This window comes from Amblyraja radiata, chromosome 3, assembly GCF_010909765.2.
Source record: "Amblyraja radiata isolate CabotCenter1 chromosome 3, sAmbRad1.1.pri, whole genome shotgun sequence".
Taxonomy (NCBI): Eukaryota; Metazoa; Chordata; class Chondrichthyes; order Rajiformes; family Rajidae; genus Amblyraja; species Amblyraja radiata.
The window spans coordinates 51,031,113-51,056,350 of record NC_045958.1 but is presented as its reverse complement, the minus strand read 5'-3'; the positions used below and the strand labels follow the sequence as shown (position 1 = coordinate 51,056,350).

Genomic DNA, 25,238 nt, shown 5'->3' with positions numbered 1-25,238 from the left:
GACTTAGGCACTCAACACTTCCGGGTTTAATAGTCCCTTCCAGAAGGGGCGTGGCCTTCATGAGAGAGAATCTCAACATTTTTTAAACACTAATAACTCTTTTCTTTTTCATCGATGGGAAAAATCCTCTTGTCCTACGCAGCGGAGGGGGACTCTGAGTAAGATGGCCAAAAATCGCAGCCGTAAGCGGCAACGTTTTTTCTAAAATCAATATACAGAACAACAGGAAGTAGTCAAGATCAGACTTTTAGTAATATAGATTCTCAACCATCCCCACTGGAATATCAAGATAGACAAGTCATGATCAATCTGAATGGCAAAACAGACTTCAAGCGCTGAACAGCTGCCTCCTGCTGATATTTTCTTCCTTTATCTGATATAATTTGCTAAAATAATAATCACGCCATTTATTGTATCTTGGATGTTAGGTTCGAACTTTTAAACATTATAAAGATGCTGTTTATAAAATATATGGTGCGGTAGGTAAACACTTAAGCAGCAAGTAAATTCTGGTAATTAGAAGTGGAATGTAAATTTGAAAAGGTAGGATGGGAATGCAACATGCACTGCACACACACGAATGCTAAGCTAAATAGTTCTTTCTAAAGGACAATTAAGCACAAAAGCTTAAGAGTGCAACTGCTCGGCAAAGTCTACTACAGTTTGTCAATCAGTAAAAGACAAACAGTTAGGTAGCTGTACCGAGCAACTTTTGGCCCAAATAGATCACTCGCATGTCAGTGCACTGGAATTTTAACTAGATCACTCCTGGTGGTCCAGAGTTCAGTAAAAAAAAATTCCAAAGAACCAAATCACAATTGGTCTACTTGTATAACATAACAAATCTATAGATGGAAACAAATTATTTGTAAAGACATTGAGTTGTGTCTTACAGCAAAAATACCAGTGGTTTAATAATAAATATGCAAAGGTGGAAGACAGCCTCAAGATCAGAAGAAACATTTTGGAGGAAATTGAGATGAATGGTGGTAATAATCTATGTCTGACGTGTTAAAAATCTGTGGGAATCAGGAAATGCAGATGCTAATTTACACAAAAGGACAAAGTGGTGGAGCAACTCAATGGGTCAGCTTGCATCTCTGAAAAATATGGATAGGCGAGACTTTGGGTCGAGATTTTGTTCAGACTGATTGTAGGGAGTGGGGTTGGGGGGGGGGGGGGAAGAAGGAAAGCTGGGAGACAGGAGAGGCTAGACAACGCGTCAGATTATAGGTGGACACAGGTGAGAAGGCTATTGATAGGCCGATGGTTGGAACAAAGTCTAAAGAATGAAACAGAAGGTGCAAGAAAGATTGAAGACTTGCAAATTGTGAAGCCAGAGGAAGGATGTAGGGGAGGGGGGAATATGCCCGCGTCTAGGTAGGACATGGGAGGGGAGGGGGTTGTTGGTGGTTAACTAAAATTTGAAAAGTCAATGTTCATACCATTGGGTTGTAAGCTACCCCAGCCGAATACGAGGTGCTGTTTTTCTAGTTTGCATGTGGTAGTGAGGGAATGGGAAGACTTTTGCGGACAGAACGCAAGTGTACAGCAAAATGGTCACCGAGTCTACACTTGGTCTCACCGATGTACAGGGGCCCATATCAGGTACACAAATGCAGTAGATGAGGTTAGAGGAGGTGCAAGTGAACCTCTCACCTGGAAGGATTGATTGAGTACATGAATGGAGGCAAGGAAGGAGGTAAAGGTACATCTCCTGTGGTTGCAGGGGAAAGTGCCTGAGGAGGGGATGGTCTGGAAGGGATGATTAAATCAAGGAGTTGCGGTGGGGCTGGAGCAGGAAGAAAATAAGAGTCTGCCAGGACAGTGCTGTTTGTGGATTTTAGGAAGGAGATAAAAGTGGGTCTGTCGCAATGAGATCAGAAATAGTCTGGGAGATGATGGCCAGGTGTTTGTCTGTGGGGTCATGGTCCATGGGTAGGTATGAGGACGTGTCTGAGAGTTGGCGCCTGGCCACAGCACAGTAGAGTTCAGCCCGTCAGACTGTAATGGCAACTCCCATGTTGACAGGCTTAATAACAATGTTGGGATTGTTGCCGAGTGAGCAAAGGACTGTGAGAGGGGGTGCGAATGGAGTGGGGAAGGGGAGAAGTCAAGACCAATTGATGAGACACTAGGAAGTTGGGTATAAAGATTCAGAGAGATAGAAGGTAGAAGGGGGAATGTTGGAGACAGGAGAAGGGGTCATCACTGGGCTGCAAGGATTCCTCCCCATAGAAAAATGCCCAGAGGCGGAGAATGAAAAGCTCCACATCATGGCAGACCCGGAACTCGTTGAGGTGGGGGCATAAGGGTACAACGATCAGGCCTCTGTTGAGCACCAACAGTTCCCCATCCGGGGGATGGTGAAAACATGACAAGAGTGAGGGTTGGGGTCAAGGGGTAAAGGGAGGCTCGGGATAGATTCTGTGCGGGGAGGGGAGAGATAATGGGGTCTTAGGGGCGAGGGTTACGAGACATTGTATGATTGGAATAGGAGGAAGGGTGCAGGACCCAGTGGTTCCATTATCAAGGTTCTCTGTTGGAAGGGAGAGCGAAGCAACAGCACCCAGGAGAGTCAGCAGGAGATTTGGTCCATGTGATGCCGATGGAGCCAGCATCGTGGAGGCCCGCAGCCTGGAACCCAGGTGAGTTACTCCAGCACTTTGTGTCCTTCTGTATTAATGTCTGCGTTACACCTAGAAAATTATGTGCTTGCAGCTTTTAAACTTGAACAGCTATTTCAGCTTCAAACCAATACAAAAATGGCGGCGTATCAGAATGAAAGTGAAGGTAAAATCTCAACGTTTGCAAAACCGAACTTGACGTGCCTCTTTCAAACACTTTGCACAGCCTCATACAGGTTCCAAATACTACTCTGGTGCCAGATCATTAAAAAACAAGACAGGCAGAGCAGGAATTCATGTTTTAAGGTTAGTCTGACCCGAGACCCATTTGATTTATACTGGGCAAATATTTTTCCAAATTGGCTGTGCTCAAAACATAAAAAATGAATATGCAAATATGCAAGTCAAGTTTACAGCAACAGCTGAACTGTCAACAGTCCTGCATTCGTTGCAACCAAATATTTCTGTCAGCAGTTTCATGATGCCATTTTTGTACAGTTGCTTAAGATGTCTAATATTAAAGATCTAATTCAAGACAAAAATTATATCGTACACCATTGTAAAAGTTGATTTTTTTTAATTTTCAGAATTTTCAAGGTGTTGCTGGCAAAGGAGGTGTTTCCTGCACCTACCCAATATCAATATTAGAACAACTGAATGGTTTAAGGGCCTGCTAAGTTACTTCTGAGGACATTTATAGGTCACCACGTGGGTTGGGTCCGCAGGCAGAAACAAACAGTATTAATACATTTCTTCCCCTAAAGGACATTAATCATTCGCTTTACGGCTTCACAAAACCCCAGTTGATTTTGTTATCATCATTACCACGACTAGTTGTTTTACAAATTTCAGATTATTAACTGAATTTACATTCCAAAGCTGCCATGAAAGATTTAAACCTCATAGTTCAGATCTCCAATTACTAGTCTGCCACCACACAATCATTACACCCTAATCCAAATTTATCTAGTTACGTTTACCAAAATGCACTAGACAGTATTAAATCACCACACCTCATGGAACCTAGATTTGCCTGGGTGTGGAGGAATGGTGGGGTGGGATGGGTAGCATTGGGGGAAGGGAAAGTATGAAAGCATCCATTTAGACAGAGTGCAACTTTGGAGGAGCTCAGCATACAATGGCTCAGTATGCAATGGCAATTTTTTCTTCTCAAGCAGTCTCCAAAGAAGACGGGTGACTTGCTTCCACTCTGGTTCTGTGGTGGCTACTGAGGCCAATGTGAGAACCACAGTCTGTCCACAGATGGGGAAAGGAGGTGACTGGCAGGATGGCTTTTGGATTTGTGGTGCTGACAACTACCACTGCCTATGGAGGGGGTTTGTGTGTTCCAAATGCACCTCCTCGCGGCTCTCATTGCCACACCAAATGCTCCTTTCTCCCCTTTTGAACAGTCATGGGTCTGAGATTTCCAGGAGTCGCAGAGAATGTTGCACTCTAAAGCCCCCTGTCCCACTTACGTGTCCTTGGCACGCTAATAACGCAACCTCGTGGTCGCATTGAGCCATGACGGTCCCGCGAAGGTCACGTGCGACTTCATTCGACCGCACAGCCGTCTGGGGCGCGTGACGTCATGAAGCGTCTTGTCCCGAAACGTCACCCATTGCTTCTCTCCAGAGATGCTGCCGGTCCCGCTGAGTTACTCCAGCATTTTGTGTCCATCTTCAATCTTCTTGGCCCCGCTCTGGGATTAGGAGTGGGGGCGGATCCGGACCGCAACGGCCGTGAGCCCCAGGCCGAGTTCGGCAATCGTTTGCCTGCTTTCTGCTGCTGTTGGGGGTGAGACGTTGCATCGCGCCAGGGTCTTGGGCCTGTCTGACAGTCTCCCGAAACACTCTTGAGCTTAGTCATGGGGAGGATGTTATCAGATGGGCAGAGAAGTGGTCAGTTAACATACTTCACAGAAAAGCAAATCAAAAATGCATGGGAAATCTCAAACAAACACAAAATTTAAGAAATACTCATAATGTCAAGCAGCATCTTCAAAGAAAGAAAGAAAGAGTTAATGTTTCTGATCAATTACCTACCATTAAAACTAGAAAACCTGGTAAACAACATGTTTTGCATTGATGGAGGGAGTGGTGGTGAGAACAAAGAGAATGTCTTTGACGGTGCATTCCAGGAGAAACAGTTGATTGAAAGAGAGTGATGCAGGCTCATTTAAGGAAGAACTGCAGATGCTGGAAAAATCGAAGGTAGACAATAAAGCTGGAGAAACTCAGCGGGCGAGGCAGCATCTATGGAGCGAAGGAATAGGGGACATTTCGGGTCAAGACCCTTTTTCAGACTAATGTCGGGGGGGGGAATAAGAAAGGAAGAGGCAGAGACAGTAGGCTGTGGGAGAGCTGGGAAGGGGAGGGGATGGAGGGAGAAAGCAAGGACTACTTGAAATTGTAGAAGTCAATGGGGTGTAAACTACCCAAGCGAAATATGAGGTGCTGCTCCTCCAATTTCCTGAGGGGCCCAGGAATGAGTCCCACCGCAAAGGCTCATTAATCACATTCAATCTGTTTCGAGCCGTGTGGAGTGAGAGGAATAAGAACAGAGGAGAAAAAAACAAAACAATGATTGAACTGTGACCCAGCACATTACATTGATTGGAAATAAGAACATATTGGAAATACAAAGCATGTCAGGCAGCATCTGAGGAGAGATGAAAATTGAGTTAATGTTACATGTTGATTACTTCATATCAGAATCAGATGCAACTGCTGCCCATTTATCTGTTTCTGTTCCATTTCACAGAGACCCAAACTCACTATTGATTGTAATCATATATGGTCTTTTCACTGACTGGATAGCGAACAACAAAAAAACTTTTCACTGTACACGTGCTAATAAACTAAACTAAATGAAATGCTAATGTGTAGGAAAAAACTGCAGATGCTAGTTTTAATCGAAGGTAGACACAAAATGCTGAAGTAACTCAGTGGCTCAGGCAGCATCTCTGGAGAGAAGGAATGGGTGACGTTTCGGGTCGAGACCATTCTTCAGACTGATGTCACGGGGATGGGGGGGGGGGGGGACGGATAGAATGTTGTTGGAGGCAGTAAGACTAATGGGAGAACTGGGAAGGGATAGAGAAGCAAGGGCTATCTGAAGTTAGAGAAGTCAATGTTCATAGAGAAGTCAAGGTGTAACTACCCAAGCAAAATATGAGGTGCTGTCCTCGAATATGCGCTGGGCCTCACTCTGTACCGCTTCAGGTACTCAGTCACCATGCTCACAACCTGCCTTTGATCCAGACTTCAGGCATCATCTTCGTAGAGTTTGTACCTTCTCCTTGTGACCCCATGGGTTTCCACTGGGTGCTCCTGCTTCCTGCCACATCTAAAAGTTGGAGGCTGGTAGATTAACTGGCCAATGCAAATTGCCAAAGTATGGGGATGAAAAGGTATAATCTGAAAGGGGGTTGATTGGAATGTGGGGACAATCAAAAATGGTGTTAGTGTAGATGAGCGTTTGATAGTTGGTACACACACGGTGGGCTGAATGAAGAGCCCATTTCCATGCTGCGTAGGGGCATGAATCCAATATAGTCTTCGAAAATATACATTAGGTGACTGCTTTGTGCAATGCCTCTTTAGTCCGCAAGGATTTTTACTTTAATTTAGATATGCAGTGAGGAAATGGGCGCTTCTGCCCACCGAGTCCACACTAACCATTGAGCACCCATTCACGTTCTTCATTATCCCACCTTCCTCACACACCCCCTACACATCAGGGATAATTTTACACAGGTCAATTACTCATAAACTTGTATGTCTTTGAGATATGGAAGAACATCCACATGGTCAGAGGGAGAATGTGTAAAGTCTATACAGACTGCAGCTGAGGTCAGGATTGAACCCAGGTCTCTGGCACTCTGCTCTACCACTGTGCTGCCTTCAGCTTCCAAAAGCACGACACTCAAATTCTCCATCATACTCTAACACATCTTTGACTCGCTGACACTCTTGAACTTTTCCAACAAAGCTCAATGCAAGCTGCAGGGACAGCATTTCATCTTCCCGCTGGACACGTTACAGCTGTTGGGACTGAATGCGCCAAGTTTTCCAGTTTGGATCTGGCCATCTGTACTGTTAGCTCAGTTCTTCTCTTTCACCACAGAGGCTGTCTAACCTACTGAGCACTTCCAAGATAGTGGGGGGTTTTTCATAGCATACTGTACAAATACTCTCCTGCTTACACAGCCCGACCCATGTTAAATATGAACAGGGGGTTATGAGACTGGCGTCATGATTTGCTGGCTGCTGCGGGGCTGCAGACATCTTCTGCTGGGTGGGATTTTGGTTTGTGGAACATTTCCAACCTGTGAACTCTCCCACAACCCGAGGATGACCTGTAATGTGTAAACCTTCACAAAGGCTGCGGCAATGGAAATAACAGGTAACTGGATGCCGAGCATTAGGAGAGAGTTACCAAGAGATTGGTACTGTCAGAAGGGGAGGGAGAAGTAGAGGACTGGATTAAGGCAGGATACGGCATCACAAGTGACTGGTGAGGTGAGGATAGGAAAGGATGAGCACGAGCAGTGTTGCGAGAAGGAATAATGTTAGGTGACTGAGGAGGAACAAACACCAGTGTGTGATTAAATGGAATTTTGATTTTGATTTTGAATATCTGGTTAGATTTGTAGATGTGTGGCATCTATTCAACAAATAAATCATAATCCTATTTGTCAGGCAGCACCAAACATTCAAAGCGTGAACTTTCATTCTGTTAATTCAAATAAAAATGGTTGCAGCATTTACAAGCAAATCCACACACCATGCAGCACATCTGCTGTTATATTCAACCAGTCTTGTTTATATACAGTTATTGTAAACATACACATTTTCCTCATTTTAGCCACCACATTTGAATATTTAGAGGTTGATATTGGCCAACATTATACAATGTTGGATTGCACGAAATTAATTTAATCTGTATGTCAGCAGAATCAAAACGATAAAAGCAACAAATACTGCAAAGTCTGTTGTCATTTACTGTAACTATCCAATTTATCCACAACATAATTACGCTAAGAGCCTTACAGAAGTTTCTCCAGAAGAGGTTTACATGGGCATTATCTTGTTTTATTGTTATCCTGACAGTAACAAAAGACAAATGCTGGAACAACTCAGCCAGTCAAGCAGTATCTGCTGAAACAAAAACCCGCCAGTATATCGGCTCAGGGGCCCTTCCTCAGTTCTCAGCATTTGAGCTTTTGTTTCAGATTCAAGCATTACAGTTTTACTTGATTTCCATTTGGCAACAGTGCACTTGCTATTTGGAGTCAAATGTTAGGACAAAGATTCAGTGAAACAAGGAAGTACTAAGAACTGAAATATTTGATTAGATATGGCCAACTGCAGCATATGAGATCAAAAGCATAAAACTCAAGTTGGATCGTATTCCAGGTGGCACTAAAGACTGGTACACAAAAGGCACGCATTTTGATGGGCCACCAACCTGAAACATCAAGTCTGATTTTTTTTCCCCACACCACAGATGCTGCCAGACCTGTTGGAGTTTCCAGTATTTGTGTTTTACAGAATTAATAGAAGTTCCCAACAAAAATATATTTGCTTGAAACTGTTATCCTAAACAAAGAGCAGTTTTACAGTCCATCCATCGTAATATTGTGATGCTTCAAATTGCATTACACTTAAATGAAAAACTTCAGAAGTGTAATACCGATTGTAAGACAGATTTGTTCACAGAGGTCCCTTAACTATAATGTGATGATCAGACAACCTGTTGTTATTGATACTAGAAGATTAGCATCACCCAGGATGACAGGGAGAACTTTCCTGGTCTTACTTCCACCCGACAGGGCAGATGAAGTCCCAGTTTAATGGCTCATTTGAAATATGTTAACCAGAATTGTTTGGATCACTAACTTTCTTTCTGTCAGAGGGTTGATCAAGTAGAGTTCCAATACTTCTCGATTAGAACATTAATAAAGAGCCACTCTCTTGCAGACAGTCAAGTATTCAGGTAACTTATTCTCAAGGTCCATAATTGTGCTGCTGTTAAACCAGCTACTTGACTGTCTGTAAAACTGAAAATAGAAAACAATTGAGTTTGCCTATTTGCAATTTGATATAATTTAAGTGCTCCAGCTAACTACAAATTACACAGCTAGAAAAAGTTCATTTAGATTGGCATTTTAAGAACACTTAAAAAAAAATTTAGATTGATACTTTTGATTAAAGCAAAAGCAGATACTGTGTATGATGTTAACACAGTGGACATCACTGCACTGACAAAAAGATTTATTTAACTAAATGAAGGTTTGTAAAACAAGTTATTTTTGCCAACGCAGGTCTGAAGGAGATGCACTTAATTTACCTATTATTTTTAAAACTGCAAATCAGTCATAATTAATTTCTCAATGTAACATGCAAGAGCTAAAACTGCAGATACAGAATTACACAGTAATTATTTGCAATTCATGTTCAGTAATCTATTGACTGGAATTCATTGACAAGCAATAGGTCTTACCTGTTAGTCTCATGCTGACCAGAGGAAAGCAGACAGCCAACAGGGCAAGGTTACCGTTCCAACCGAAAGACAGTGAAAAGTGAGATCAGGATATCACCTCCAATCCAAATTAAATGCTTTGATCATATGACTGTAAAGTGACACCTTAACCACGGGCCTGGTGGGTGTACGTCCACATTAAAGCTCAAGTGGTAACTTCAGATCTTCAAAATGTCAACGCCACAGGGAAATGTTTAGCTCGATAGTCCAAAGAAAGCAAAAGTATAAAAGAGGAGATTGCACTTCCGTACACAATTCTTTCACTATTAGGAGAGAGAGAGTGATTAATCCTTCCAAAGCTCAAGCAAACAGCCAGCAAGCCTCAGATATTTGGGTCTGGGGACAGGCACGCATGTTAGGTCACGTGTGCCTTACAAGCACAATCTCACGTGCCTCGGATTGAAAATTAACTCTCAAACAGAAGATTTGTGGTTAAGTAAATGCAAAGTAACCTCCTGGTTGGCTCGAAGGGCACGCCTCCTTTGATTCAATGTCATGGATCGTGTTCTCGCTGAACAAACAGCCTGAAGGTGGGAACCAAGATTCATACTTGAACTGAAGAAAAATGAGTGTGATGACTCACAAAAAAGGAACAATATCAAAAGTACCTCAGTGACCCATCCCTCTTGTACTTGGCTGTGATGAAATTCAAATGCAAAATCTCTAATAGCATGATACATTCAAACTCCAGGCAGGTCAAAATGTGTAAAGTATAACATTGAATCACATTTCCATGGTTAGGTCAATTCTTGGGTCCATTATGAAAATAGAACATGAGACTGAGGCAATTTAAAGTTTAGGTTTATTATTGTCACGTGTACTGAGAAGTGAAAATCTTTGTTTTGCTTGCGATCCAATCAAATCAGATAATATTTTATATAAATATAATCAAGCCAAACTATAATAACAATAGGTGGAGCAAAGGGAAAATGGCAGAGTGCAGAATATAGTTCTCAGCACTATAGTGCATTAGTTCCCGAGACAGAGACAAATGTGATTAATGACATTAATCCCCATGGAAAAAGGGCCTGAAAACAACTGGAGTTTCTTTTAACTTTGAAGACTCATCACAACAAGCAAGATGCTTGTTAACATTGACAAACCTTATGTGCACCAAGGAGCAAGGAAATAGAGCCTTGCGCTCCTGGCAGACACCAATATTTACGTCTGCTGGTCTGGGAGCCCGCTTACTTTTTACATGGCTATACATTTGAGCTACCTACATGGAAGATAAGGACTAAATAATAAAGTAGATTTTTTACAAGTTATTTATTTTACTGTCATAAAATGTCAGATAATAATAATAATAATGGATGGGATTTATATAGCACCTTTCTAATACTCAAGGCGCTTTACATCGCATTATTCATTCACTCCTCAGTCACACTCGGTGGTGGTAAGCTACTTCTGTAGCCACAGCTGCCCTGGGGCAGACTGACGGAAGCGTGGCAGCCAATCTGCGCCTACGGCCCCTCCGACCACCACCAGTCACTCACACACATTCACACACATTCACACACAGGCAATACTTATCTGATTAATTACCTGGTCAGCTGCCCACAGTCTTACATGACACGTCCATGTGTCAGATTGGGGCTATGTTATGGAAAATCACACAGGTCATGTTGATATTTGTCGAGTGTGTACCATGCCATTGTGCCATATTTCTTAGCCCAGGACAGGATAACTTGCTAGGTTTCGTTGCATCTGTTCTCAGTACTTGATCACCTCAATTTTTTTGTGTCTCTATATTTCTGCAAACACTTTCAAACTAACTTAAAATAAAATTGTAAATAGTAGGGCATGAATCTGGAATTAATTTTAGAGAGGAGCAGACCAAAACAGATTTAAAAAAAAGATGTTGTGCTGCTGAGAAGGTTAATCGGTATTATATAAGCACCATCACCAACAATCCTTCCAGACCTTGCCAAACTACTTTCAAAATATTGTTCCTGATAGGAACTTAACCCCATACATGCCTTGTTTGCCTCTCAACCATCAAAGCCGGATTAATCAAACAGCAGGGTGGTCTTTTGTTGTGGAGGGCAAGAATGAGGACAAGAGTTGGGGGTAACAACAAATGGGTAGAAGTGGGCTGAGGGGCCGCCTATCTTCATTGGGGAGAAAAGTTGTATGGGTATAAAAGGCTGTACTTCCAATATTACAGTCTAAATAGCATAATTCTTTCCACTCAATCTTCAAAACACAGCTTTAAAAATGTAGAATATTTTGCTCGTCCAGTTTCGGCATTCCCAGCTGAAAGACAGTTGCAAATACTTCAACTGATTTCCTGCAGACATATTGGGCTACTGCATAATTCCAAATGAGCCGGTTTGTGTACACTCCCCTTCCCATTATGCTCTGTTACCATTCTGGACTGGAAATGACAAGTCCATGACAAGAGCTTTACTTGGTTTTGCTCAGCTGTGTTTACAGCCTACTGTTTTCTTGTGCAACACGCGGGTCAGAGCTCCACAGCCCCGGTCGGAGTCCGTAGAACCGACGACATGTGACGGCTGCAGCTCGACTGGCTTTGGGCAAAAAGTTGAATGTCCTTAAACTGGGCTGAAATATAAACAATTTTTTGTGTCTCTAGGATTGCATAAGGATTGGAGACTAGGTTATATAAGTTTAACACAGTCAAAAGAGGCATGGACTGGGATGGCATTCTTGGTGAGGACAGGTGGCTATGACACATCCTCAGTCCCATGTCAGATTTGGCATGGCCCAAGTCAGATCAAGGCTTTTATTTTGTACATGACCTCCAGTGCAAGCAGCTATGCTTGGTAACAAGGAATTGCAAATGCTGCTTTACAAAAAAATGTGCTGGAGCAATTCAGCAGGTCAGGCAGCATCTCTGGAGAAAAGTGACATTTCACATTTGGGCTCTTCTTCAGGCTGATGGTAGTAGGGAAGAGAAAGCTGGAAGAGAGGTGGGGGCAGAAGGCGAGGCGCTGTTCCTCCAGTTTGTGTGTGACCTCACTCGTGGAGGCAGCCGAGGACAAAAAGGTCAGTGTGGGAATCTCCTCTTTCTTCATCTCTGTCATGATCGCATGGGACAGACTATCGACTGACATCAACTATAAACCCACTGACTCCCAAAGTTATCTGGACGACACCTCCTCCCATGCTGCCTCTTGCAAAGATACCAACCCAGCTCTCAATTTCTCTTTCTCCACCACATCTCTGCTCCCAAGACAAGGCTTTCCATTCTAGGACATCCAAGACGTTCTATTTATTTAATAAAGATGGTTTCCCCCATGCTGTTATCGATGGATCCCTCACCTGCATCTCCTCTGTGTCTCGTCGTTCTGTCTTACCAGCCTCCCCCCCCCCCCCCCCCCCCCCCCCACACCCAGATGAGACAAGGGTAGTTTTCCACTGGTCCTTACCGTTCACCCACACCCCACCCCCACAGCCTTCGCAATGAACACATCATTCTCTGACATTGCCATCACCTCAACATAATCCCACTACCAGTCACATAGTCTTATCTTCCAATTCCCACCCATTTCCGCTTTCTGCAGAGACCACTTCATCCACAACGCCTTGGTTCACTCATCCCTTCCCACCCATACTATGCATTCCATAAGACTATAAAGACATCAGAGCAGAATTAGGTCATCCAGCCCTGCAACCACAAGGGAAATGCAACATCTGTCCTTATACCTCCTCCCTCTCATCCATTTGTTGAACCCAGCAGACCCATGTGAGACAGAGGTTCCCATGCACCTCCTCTAACCTCATCTACTGCATTTAGTTCTCCCAATGTGGCCTTCTTTGGATCAGCGAGACCAAGCATTGACCAGGTGACTATTTTGCCTAGTACTTGTGCTGGGGCTGCCGAGGCCTGCTAGATCTCCAATTTCCTGACAATTTTAACTCACCTTCCCAGACTGCCTTTTATGTTCTGGGCCTCCTCCATTGGCAGAGTGAGGCCATGTGCAGACTAGAGGAACAACACTTCATATTCCGCTTGGATAGCTGGAACATTGAATCCTCTAATCTTAGTTAACTAACCTACATACAGTGGCCCCTACCCACATCTTCCCCCTTCTCTACCCTGTGCCCCACATGGATGCACACCAATTTGTCCTTTCCCTCTCAGCCCACCACTTCTACCTACGTTCCTTCCTCTGGCTTCATATTGTAAGCCTCTTCTATCTTCATCTCACACTCTTTTTTCATCTCTGACTTTTCATCTCTGACAGAAATCCTCGTCGCCTGTATCCAACTATCACTTGCCAGGCTTTGTCTCGCCTCCATCTTTCTTCTAGGGCCCCAACCGAAAAATCACCTATCCATGTTTTCCAGAGATGCTGCCTGACCCATTGAGTTACTCCAATACTTTGGGTCTAACTAGCCTTTAACATATTGGTACTTAGAGCAAAGAAAGCTATCTTTACAAGTGCCTTCATGAACAGAGAACAGTTGAGCACAGGAACATGCCCTTTTATCCACAATGTCGGTGCTAAACATGAGGCCAAGATCAAACAAAATGTGGGTCTGAAGGGTCTCGACCCAAAACGTCATCCATTCTTTCTATCCAGAGATGCTGCTTGTCCCAGCTGAGTACCTCCAGCATTTTGTATCTATCTTATGATGCTAAAACCAACACTTATCTGCCTGCACAAAATACATATCCTTCCATTCCCTGCATATCCATTTGCTAGTGATGAGTCAGTGATGGTTACCTTAAACTCACCCCAACCACGGACTGTTTACCCTCCTACCATCCGGGAGGCGCTACAGGTCTCTCCGTTGCCGAACCAGCAGGTCCAGGAACAGCTTCTTCCCGGCGGCTGTCACTCTACTCAACAACGTACCTCGGTGACTGCCAATCACCCCCCCCGGACACTTATTATTATTTATTCAAATCATTTGCTATGTCGCTCTTCCAGGGAGATGCTAAATGCATTTCGTTGTCTCTGTACTGTACACTGACAATGACAATTAAAATTGAATCTTAATCTGAATCTGAATCTGAAAAATCCCACACCAAAGATTCCCACAAGACAAACAATCATGCAGGAAAGGGCAACACTGACAATGTTCTTGAATATCCAGTACTCAGTGTACCCATGGAAGACATGGGCAGACCCAACCTCCGGCAACAATGGGCGTGTGTAAACTATGAATTATCGGGCATGAGGGCTTGAGCTATTTTACAGAATGACAATTGAAATTTAACTTTTAATGACATTTTAGAAATTAAAGTAATTTCAAGATGCAACGTCATCTCAGTTGCACTGCAATGGTGGTAACATGAGCAACCCTCTTGATTGGAATCCATTTCTCCACTGGCAGCATTTAGCACCACCATATTACACAACAATTTTATGCCTCTGCTACTGACAACAGCCATCTCTATGATCTAGTGAGACAAGGACAACAGGTGCATGGAAACACCACCACCTGCAGGACCCCTATCAAGTTGCACATCACTGCGCCTGGAAATCCATTTTTCTATCCTCATGGCAGCTAGGCCATAATCGTTGTAATTCACACCAACTCATAGCAGGAGGACTGCAGTGGTTCAAAGCGTAACAGCTCAGCATCCTTCCCCTCAAGTACTATTAGAGATGCTCATAAGCACTGTCTTTTCTAAAATGTCCAATTCACATTAGTAAGCAAACATTAACTACAATTTACAATAATACATTGCTTTGCCCTCAAAATCTGTGTTACTGATTGTCCTGAGAAATTAGAATCTTTTATGCACTAATACATTACTTTTATGCATTCTGATTTATAGTACTCACCATTTAAAGTGAAGGCTACCTTCATAATATCCATACAGTTATGGTCCAGCTACTTCCTTGATGAATTGGAAGGAAGAAAAACTTGCACACTCAATGCGATGTTAGCTGAATAACGGATTGGCTGTTTCACCATGAACCAGTTAGTATTGAGTTCATGTGAGAGTTGTGACTGAGAATACATTTGCTGTCTCACTTTGATACTAATACTCCTTGCAAACTCCTTTTTACAAGTTTGTATTATATTACTTGTACATTATCACAGAGCTAAAGCTACATAACTTATTTGCAAGGAGTTAACAGTTTGGCCGCTCCCTTTACAAATATTTAAGATAATGTCTTCAGACTGGGTTTAATCTACTGATTTAAAAATGGTAGATATGAAATAAAAGCTTCATAGAAGTCATTCCCATCAATTCCAAGTCAATTAATTGTGAAGAGGTCAAGGAGTTTATGAAGTTAATTCAGTAACCTCATTGACCGAGTCTCTCCAGGCTGATAGCTTTATAATTCAGGACTTGGCAAGCTTGGTCTACGATGGTCGGAGTTAACCATACTGGTTGGTGACCCATCAGTCCATACCCAGAACATTGTATCTGTGAATGATTTTTACTTCCTATCATCAAGCCCGACAACTTATTCATATCTTTATGGGATGGTGGCACAAGGAGATGAGGGCAAAAGGGGTAAAATATACATGATACTATTGGTTGGCATAGTGGTAGAGCTACAGCCTTACAGCGCCAGAGACCCAGGTTTGATCCTGGCTACTGGTGCTATCTCTGTAACGCATGGGTTTTCTCCAGGTGCTCTGGTTTCCTCCCACACTCGGACAACGTGAAGGTTTGTAGGTAAAACTGTAAATTGACCGCAATGTGGCAGGTATTGTCAGTGTATGGGGTGATCGTTGGTTGGCACAGACTCGTTGGGCCAAAGGGCCTGTGCCCACACGGTATTTCTAAAGTCTATTCTGGAGAAAATGTAAAATTGCATGGAACTTAAAAGAATGTTCAGTTAAGATGCCAGAATTCTAATTGACCGAAAAATGCAGAGCTTAATCCTCTCTCACATCCTTCATGGCTCTCATTTGTGACTTTTGCTTCAGTAGTTCATCTTTCTGAACGGAGCTCTTAGCTATGACCCACAAACAAAACTGTACAAAGCCCTTACGATAGGACATTGGGTTTCAAAATTTAAACCAAACCACCAACATTTCCCAACTGCTTACGACTAAAGTACCCATGCAGTTTGTTAGTTCATTTTGCAAAATGACCACCAGGCTTCAAAGTATCAATGAAATTAACTGTTTCACTGTTATAGAATGGGTAAACAGCAAGAACAGCAAATCTCAGAGGCAGTTAGTTGACACGTATCTGAACCTTCATTTTACCTTTAGTACTACGAGAAAACAATTCTTTGATCAAGGTTTATCTTCTGTGTTATTGGGAAATTTACTTATTGTTCGCAAAATGACATTAATTGAACGGTTCCAGACAGAAATTGTATCAAAGGTTGTTGCGTATCCAGTTTATTGGTAACTATTTGTCTTCCTATGTTTAAAACGTAATTTGGATACAATAATAATCATATCCCATTCTTTTGGCCATGGCGAATCAGGGGGCCCGGTGTCATTTCCTTTGAAAGGGAAAGCCCCCAGGCCTGATAACTACCTGTATGTATCAGCAGTGCATAAGCCTTTGGTCTCTGAAGTGCATGGAATCAGCAGATGAAACAATGCTGAGCTGCAATCCTAAGTCTTAGTTTACAAAAAGTGTGCAATTCCTTTGAAATGGATCCCAAGCTCTGGAGGGACAAAGTTGAGCATTTGGGCTTGCTTCACTTTCTCTTCTGATACCATCCCAAAACCTTTGTCTGCAAATTTTCCACACACACTGTAATGCTTGCTGTGAATAAAGGGGAACTGGAAGATGAAAATGGCCAAAAGTCATTGAACATTGCAGGGCAGACTGAAAAAACAATTAATAATCTGTAGACATTTCTCAGCAGATGTACAAATTACAAATACTGGGAAGCCATGCTAAAGTGATAGAGTCCTTGAGCACAGAATTGGGGTCTTTGGCCCAACATGTCCTTGCCAACCGTTAAGTGCCCACCTTTCCTAATACCATTTACCATCATCACATCTGTACTCTTCAAAACAATGGTGATTCAAGGGCTGTCCGTAAACAATTTGAATGCAGCCAGCACCTTCACAGCCACTATATTCCAGATTGGAGTATCTTTATGAAACTCCAGTCTGTCCTCAAATGGAGTATTGTATTTACTTCTGGTCATGATATTAGGATATGAAAGCATTAGATGGGTTGCAGAAAAGATTTACTTGAATGTTTCCTGGAATGTGGGAAAATAGCTGGGTCCAGGTTCTTTACATGAAAGAATGAGGGGAAATTGATATATGATATATGATTGGGAGAATGAGGGAGCGGCTGTTCCCATAAGTGGAAAGATTGACAACTTGAGGTCGCAGTTATTATAAAATAAAAGGGAAAAATGAGTAAAAGCAAAAATGAAAATCTTCTTTAGGAAACAACAGCATGTGACTGAAATCTGGAATGCAGCAACTGCAGATGTAGTGAAGACAGGCTCCATTGTGGCCTTCAAAAGGGAATTGGGTAAATATATCGTAATGAAAGATTTGCAAGATTGCAGAAAAGTGGTGATGGGCTAGAACTAATGAGTTGTGATGGGAGAGAGCCATGTGGATGTGATGGGCTGAATTCCTTCCCAGCTGCATGAAAAAATTATTGCAGAAACTTAAAGCTCATTGTGTAGGAGGTGACATTGACTTGCATAGAACATTGGTGGGCTAAGAGGAAACAGAGGCGGCATAAATGTTCATTTTTTCACTGCTTGGCAAGATGCTGTTGGAAATTTGTCACAAGGATCAGTGCCCGATGCTTCATAATTTATATAAATGATTTGGATGAAGGCATAACTGTCGGTGACAAAGAAGGGTATTTTAATGATAAAGCTACACATGGTATAACAACAAAGCTACACATGGACAAAACATCTTCGATAAGTAGACAAATATCCGGTAAATGGTGGAAAATTCAAGATTCAAGAGAATTTATTGTCATAGGGCCTGATAGGACAATGAAATTCTTGCTTTGCTTCAGCACAACAGAACATAGTAGGCATGACTACAGAACGGACCAGTGTGTCCATATACCATTATATAAATATATACACACATGAATAAATAAACTAATAAAGTGCAAATAACAGATAATGGCCTACTAATGTTCAGAGTTTTGTCCGAGCCAAGATTAATAACCCGATGGCTGTGGGGAAGCAGCTATTCCTGAACCTGGTCGTTGCAGTCTTCAGGCTCCTGTACCTTCTACCTGAAGGTAGCGGGGAGATGAGTGCGTGGCCAGGATGGTGTGGGTCCTTGATGATGCTGCCAGCCTTTTTGAGGCAGCGACTGCGATAGATCCCCTCGATGGAAGGGAGGTCAGAGCCAATGATGGACTGGGCAGTGTTTATTACTTTTTGTAGTGTTTTCCTCTCCAGGGCGCTCAAGTTGCAACCGGTCAGCATGCTCTCTACTGTGCATCTGTAGAAGTTAGAGAGAGTCTTCCTTGACAAACCGACTCTCCGTAATCTTCTCAGGAAGTAGAGGCGCTGATGTGCTTTCTTGATAATTGCATCAGTGTTCTCGGACCAGGAAAGATCTTCAGAGCTGTGCACGCCCAGGAATTTGAAGTTCTTGACCCTTTCAACCATCGACCCATTAATGTTGATATAAATGGGACTGTGGGTCCCCATCCTACTCCTTCCAAAGTCCACAATCAGTTTCTTGGTTTTGCTGGTGTTGAGGGCCAGGTTATTGTGCTGGCACCATATGGACAATCGCTCGATCTCTCTTCTATACTCTGACTCATCCCCATCAGTGATACATCCCACAACAGTGGTGTCGTCAGCGAACTTGACGATGGCACGGGAGGAGCTGCACGCTGTGGTCAACAAACACCAGACGTCTTACCCAGAGGCATTTACCACCATTGCTGGGGACTTCAATAAGGCAAACCTCAAGAAATCACTCCCTAACTTCCACTAACATGTCTCCTGCTGCACCAGAGGACCCAACACCCTCGACCACTGCTACACCACCATCAAGAATGCCTATCATTCTATCCCTCGCCCTCACTTCGGTAAATCCAACCATACCGCGGTGCTGCTTCTTCCTGCCTACAGGCAGCAATTGAAGAGCGCACCCCCAGAAGTGAGGACTGTACAGAGCTGGTGGGGGGGGGGGGGGGGGGGGGGGGGGGGCAGAGAAACAACTCCAGGACTGTTTGGAGTCTGTAGACTGGGCAATGTTCAAGGACTCGGCAACGGACCTGAACGAATACGCCACAGTCGTTACAGACTTCTTAAAGAAATGTGTGGAGGACTACAACCCAACAAAAACCTTCCGAGTGTTTCCCAATCAGAAACCTTGGATGAACTTTGAGATCCGCATTCTTCTGAAGTCCAGACACTGGGCATTCACGTCCGATGATAAAGTGGCCTACAAGAAGTCCAGGTACGACCTTGGTAAGGCCATCAAAAAGGCCAAAAGGGACTTCTGCTCCAATCTGGAGGATGAGACAGATGTTCGGCAGCTGTGGCGGGGACTGAATGCAATCACCTCCTACAAGGCAAAACCAGGAGGCAGCTCGAATGTCGGCGAAACATCACTCCCTGACGAGCTCAATGCGTTTTACGCATGCTTTGATAGGGAGAATACTGATGTGCCTTCCCGAGCCCCCATTCGGTGTGATGGTATTTCAGTCAAGTCAGGCCGACATCAGGAAATCCTTCAGAGGGGTGAACCTTCGAAAAGCGCCTGGACCTGATGGTATACCCGGTCGTGTTCTAAAAACCTGTGCGGACCAACTGGCTGGAGTTTTTACGGACATTTTCAACCTCTCACTACTGAGGTCTGAGGTCCCCACCTGCTTTAAAAGGGCATCAATTATACCAGTGCCCAAGAAGAGTAAGGTGACGAGCCTCACTGACTATCGACCAGTGGCACTAACGCCGGTGGTGATGATGTGCTTTGAGAGGTTGATCATGGAGCAAATCAACTCCTACCTCGACAAAAACCTGGACCCACTGCAGTTCGCTTACCGCCACGACAGATCAACGGTGGATGCGATCTGGCTGGCCCTTCACTCCGCTCTGGACCACTTGGACAACAAAAACTCATATATCAGGCTGTTATTCATCGATTATAGCTCGGCATATAACACAATCATCCCATCCAAGCTGGTTACCAAACTCGCAGAACTGGGTCTCTGCGCATCCCTCTGCAATTGGATCCTCGACTTCCTCATTCACAGACCACAGTCTTTTCGTATTGGTGGAAATGTGTCAGCCTCGATAACAATCAGCACGGGAGCACCTCAAGGCTGCGTGCTCAGCCCCCTGCTGTACTCACTCTATACTCATGACTGCTGGAGTTGCTGCTCTTCTTGGGGCAAGCCCGTGGCATTGAGAAGTTGATGACAGACTGCACCCCACTTACCATTGATCACATGAAAGCCACTGGTGCTTTTCAAAATATCTGCGATTTTTAACCTCAGGTGCTTAATAGCTGCTTTTGCATAGATGCTGATGTGACAGTTGGCTCTCCTATCCCAGATAAATAGTAGGTGGCTGCAAAATAAAGATAGCCATGACTTTGTTGAGCTTGCGTGAAGTAACTGAGCTCTCAATGCCAACCTCTCCATGGCCTTTAAATATAAAAACAGAACCACTGACTGGTCAGCCAGTGTCGGTCATCTGTCAAAAAATGTATGCCGCCTTCCCTGAAATGATACCCAAGTAACACTGAGCATTCGGAAGTAAAATAGATACAAGTAGTCTGTGGTGTAGCTGGTCTAAGTAATGTAGCAGATTAACTAGGCATATAGTTCATATGTGAGAAAACGACCAAATTAAAATATCAGTTGCATTGGAACCACAAAGCTGAACGGTTTGGGTAAAGTTGCAATTGCAGTGCAGAATAGAACAGACAAACAAGTTGCTTCTAAATCGGAGATCGACAAGAATGTTTCTCGTACTAACTTTGGAGCTACAACAAAAATAGTAGCCTTCAGAATTTGCTCAGATCAGATTTACACGTGGACACGGTTAGTTTTCCCATTCACCCGAAGCAATTGCACTAGATGCATCTTTTTATAGCCAATTTTTTCAAATGCTCTGTAGATATCTGAGCACATCATTCGTGCTTATAAGGACACATTAGTGCAGATTTGATTTGTTCAGATTTTATATTTAGACAGTGGAGTCACTCATAAACTAAATATAAAGTTCTAAGTCTGCAGTATTGGTTCGATACCAGAAATGTGTAATTGAACCAAACGAAAAAGTATTCGCTAATCCAGAACCAAAAGGTTGTGTTTGCACCAAACTATTATGCTTTCTATTTAATTTTCATAATTGTTTGAGATCCAACAGTGGTGTCACCTGAAAAATGTAGTCGGAAAATGTACTTGGCTGCATAGTCGTGAGTGCATAGGCAGTATCGTAAGTGGCTGAGAATGTAGCCTTACAGCATTGAGAATTAGCATGGGTGATGTTTTGTTACCAACCTTAACTGATTGTAATGTATTGGTCAGGAAGTGGAGGAAATAATAGAAATTGCATTAATTGCAATGTGTAAAAAGAGTTGAGATACTGTATTATAATATTGCTGCATGTCATTGTGGAATATATCATGTCTTGATTGGTGAATATGTTTAGTTGGTGACTTTATTTCAAGCAGAAATAATATGTGAATGCTTCATTGAGCATAATTCCGACTGGTAACTGGGAAGTGGCGGCGCTGTGATACGGCTGCGGCTCGCCTGCAGTCTGTCTGTTTTTACTTTTTTGTGTTGTTTTTTTGTCTAGTTTAGTAATTTTTTTGTTTATTAGGTGGTGTTATGTGTGTGGGGGGGGGGGTGAAACAGGGCTTTCTGTCTCTCCCTTCGGGGGAATGCGACTTTTTTGTCGTATGCCCCTTCTCTTCCCCCGTCTGCGCTGAGGCCTAATGGCGGAGCTGGCGGCCTCCAACCTGCGACCGACCTCGAGGGTCCGGAGGTAGAGCCAGCCAGGACTCACCAACGCGAGGCTGGCCGTCTTCGAGCTGTGGCGACGTCCGGGCAGCGGCACGACTCGGCGCTCCGGTGAGGGCGGACGGCGCGGGGCTGAGACACTCCCATACGGCACGGCTACCGGCTGGAAGGCGCTCCCGTGTGAGCGGCCTGGGTCCCGGCTGGAAGGCGCTCCCATGGGGGCAGCCCGGTGCGGGGCTGAGACGCTGCCGTGTGGGTGGCCTGGCTACCGGCTGGAAGGCGCTCCGGTGAGGGCGAACCGGCTCCCGGCTGGAAGGCGCTCCTGTGGGGGCAGCCCGGTGCGGGGCTGAGACGCTGCCGTGTGGGCGGCCCGGTGCGGGGCGGAGACGGTGCTCCGGCGGCTGAGGCGGCGTTCTGGCGGCAGCGACCTGGATCCGGGGCTCGGCCGCGGGCCAGTGGATGACAACATCGGGAGCTCGCAGGTCACAGGCTGGTGCCTGTTTTCCGGAGCTCCCGTTGCAACAGCTGCGTCCGGGCTGCGGAGCTTGAACCGCGGGACTGATACCATCGCCCGGTGGGGTATCGCCTCGGCGCAGAGGGAGAAGAGGTGGGAAGAGACAGTAACTCTAAGACTTTTGCCTCCATCACAGTGAGGTGTTTGGTGAACTCACTGTGGTGGATGTTAATTTGTGTTTATTGTGTGTTGTTGTTATTACATGTATGGCTGCAGGCAACAGCATTTCGTTCAGACCGAAAGGTCTGAATGACAATAAAGGAAATCTAATCTAATCTAATCTAATCTAATTTCAGATGGAGATGCTAAATCCCAGGACCAGGAATTTGGTGATGAGCTTTGCTGGAATTATGATATTAAAGAGAAAGCTGCAATTAATCCAGAGGAGTTAGTTGTAGATGCCCCGATTACCCAGACATGGGATGAACAAGGGCCAAGGAGATGGCATCTAATGTGGACAGCAGTAGGCAAATTGTATTAGATCAAGGATGGCAGGGGGCTGGAGTTAATGTGTACCATGAGCAGCCACTCCAAGCAGTTCATGATAGTTGACGTCAGAGCCACTCGATAGTAGTCATGCTACGCTTTTGGCTACTTTTAAGACTACCTTGCTTTTGTTTAGCATTGAGATAAGAGTGGCCGTCTTAAAGGAAGAGGCGGGAACATCCGATTGGAGTAGGAAGTGATTAAATCTGTCCACGAATACTCCTGCCAGCTGCTCCACACAGGCTGGGAACAAGGTTGGGTCTCCATCTGGCCAGTCGCTTTCTTCGGGTTTGCTCTAAGGAAGGCTAATCTGACATCTGAAAAGTGACCAGAGTGCAGGTGTACCCAACATTATCATGGCGGTGATGTCATTCCACTAACCTTCAGTTTAAAACAGGCATAGAATACATAGAAGGTAGACAAAAATGCTGGAGAAACTCAGCAGGTGAGGCAGCATCTATGGAGCGAAGAAAATAGGTGGCGTTTTGGGTCGAGACCCTTCTTCAGATTGATGTGGAGGTGGGGGGGGGGGGGCAGGAAGAAGAAAGAAAGAGGTGGAGATAGTGGGCTGTGGGAGAGCTGGGAGGGGGAGGGGAAAGAAGGAGAAAGCAGGGACTACTTGACTTGACTTACCTAACATTGGAGAAGTCAATTGGGGTGTAAACCATGGGACAGACTATCTGGAAGGGGAGGGGAAATAAGGAGAAAGCAGGGACTACCTAAAATTGGAGAAGTATAATGGGGTGTAAACTGCCCAAGCGAAATATGAGGTGCTGCTCCTCCAATTTACGGTTGGCCTCACTCTGGCCATGGAGGAGGCCCAGGACAGAAAGGTCGGATCGGAATGGGAAGGGGAGTTGAAGTGTTGAGCCATCGGGAGATCAGGATGGTTATTGCAAACCGAGCAGAGGTGTTGGGCGAAGCGATCGCCAAGCCTACGCTTGGTCTCACCGATGTAGAGCAGCTGACACCTAGAGCAGCGGATGCAATAGATGAGGTTGGAGGAGGTGCAGGTGAACCTCTACTGCACCTGGAAAGACTGCTTGGGTCCTTGGATGGAGTCAAGGGGGGAGGTAAAGCGCCACATGTCGCATTTCCTGCAGTTGCAAGGGAAAGTGCCAGGAGAGGGGATGGTTTGGGTGGGAAGGGACGAATTAACCAGGGAGTTACGGAGGGAGCGGTCTCTGCGGAAAGCCGAAAGAGGAGGAGATGGGAAGATGTGGCCAGTGGTGGGATCCCGTTGGAGGTGACTAAAATGTCAGAGGATTATTTGTTGTATGTGACGCCTGGTAGGGTGGAAGGTGCGGACAAGGGGGACTCTGCCCTTGTTACGAGTAGGGCGATGGGGAGTGCGAGCAGAGTTACGGGGTATAGAAGATACCCTGGTGAGAGCCTCATCTATAGTAGAAGAGGGGAACCGCCGTTCCCTGAAGAATGAGGACATCTCCGATGCCCTGGTGTGGAACACCTCATCTTGGGTGCAGATGCAGCGTAGACAGAGGAATTGGGAGTAGGGGATGGAGTCCTAACGGGAACCAGGGTGAGAAGAAGTGTAGTCCAGATAGCCATGGGAGCAGTGGGTTTATAGTAGATGTCGGTCAGTATTCTGTCACCTGCGATGGAGACAGTGAGGTCTAGAAACAGTAGGGAGATGTCGGAAATGGTCCAGGTGTATTTGAGTGCTGGATGGAAGTTAGTGGTGAAATGGATGAAGTCAGTGAATTCTGTATGGGTGCAGGAGGTAGCACCAATGCAGTCGTCGATATAGCGGAGGCAGAGTTCGGGGATAGGGGCATGGTAAGCCTCGAATAAGGATTGTTCGATGTACCATGGATCCATGAATACATGGAGCTCATCGGGGAAAGATGTCCAGTGATTGTTATTGCCAGTGATTCTGCCCAACTTCACTTTGCACAAAATGTTGGAGTGACCAATCTTTGATCTGTCTGGGGGGAGGGGGAAGCGAGAGCAGAACTACGATGCACATCAACAGAAAGGTTTGAATGGGCATGGGCCAGGAGCAGGCAAGTGGGTTGGTTCGGCAACCTGGTTGACGTGGACAAGTTGGGCCAAAGAGTCTGCTTCCATGTTGTGTAGCATTATGGTCATGAGATAGTAGGAGCAGAATTAGGCCATTTGGCCCATCAAGTCTACTCTGCCATCCAATCATGGCTGATCTATCTTTCCCTCCTAACCCCATTCTACTGCCTTCTCACCATAACCCCTGACACCCGAA

General features: G+C 44.6%; 1 protein-coding gene across 5 annotated transcripts in view; it reads right to left on the bottom strand.

Annotated features, from left to right (window-relative positions):
• Positions 1-25,238, bottom strand: part of kank1 (KN motif and ankyrin repeat domains 1) — a 259,966-nt gene that overhangs the window by 106,675 nt on the left and 128,053 nt on the right. The window contains exon 1 of one of the 5 annotated variants that reach the window (XM_033017788.1): positions 9,135-9,545. The exons of the other annotated variants lie outside the window; for them this stretch is intronic. The gene's annotated coding sequence lies outside the window, so the exon portion shown is untranslated. Of the gene's footprint in view, positions 1-9,134; positions 9,546-25,238 lie in introns of those variants that run through there. 5 annotated transcript variants of the gene reach the window in all.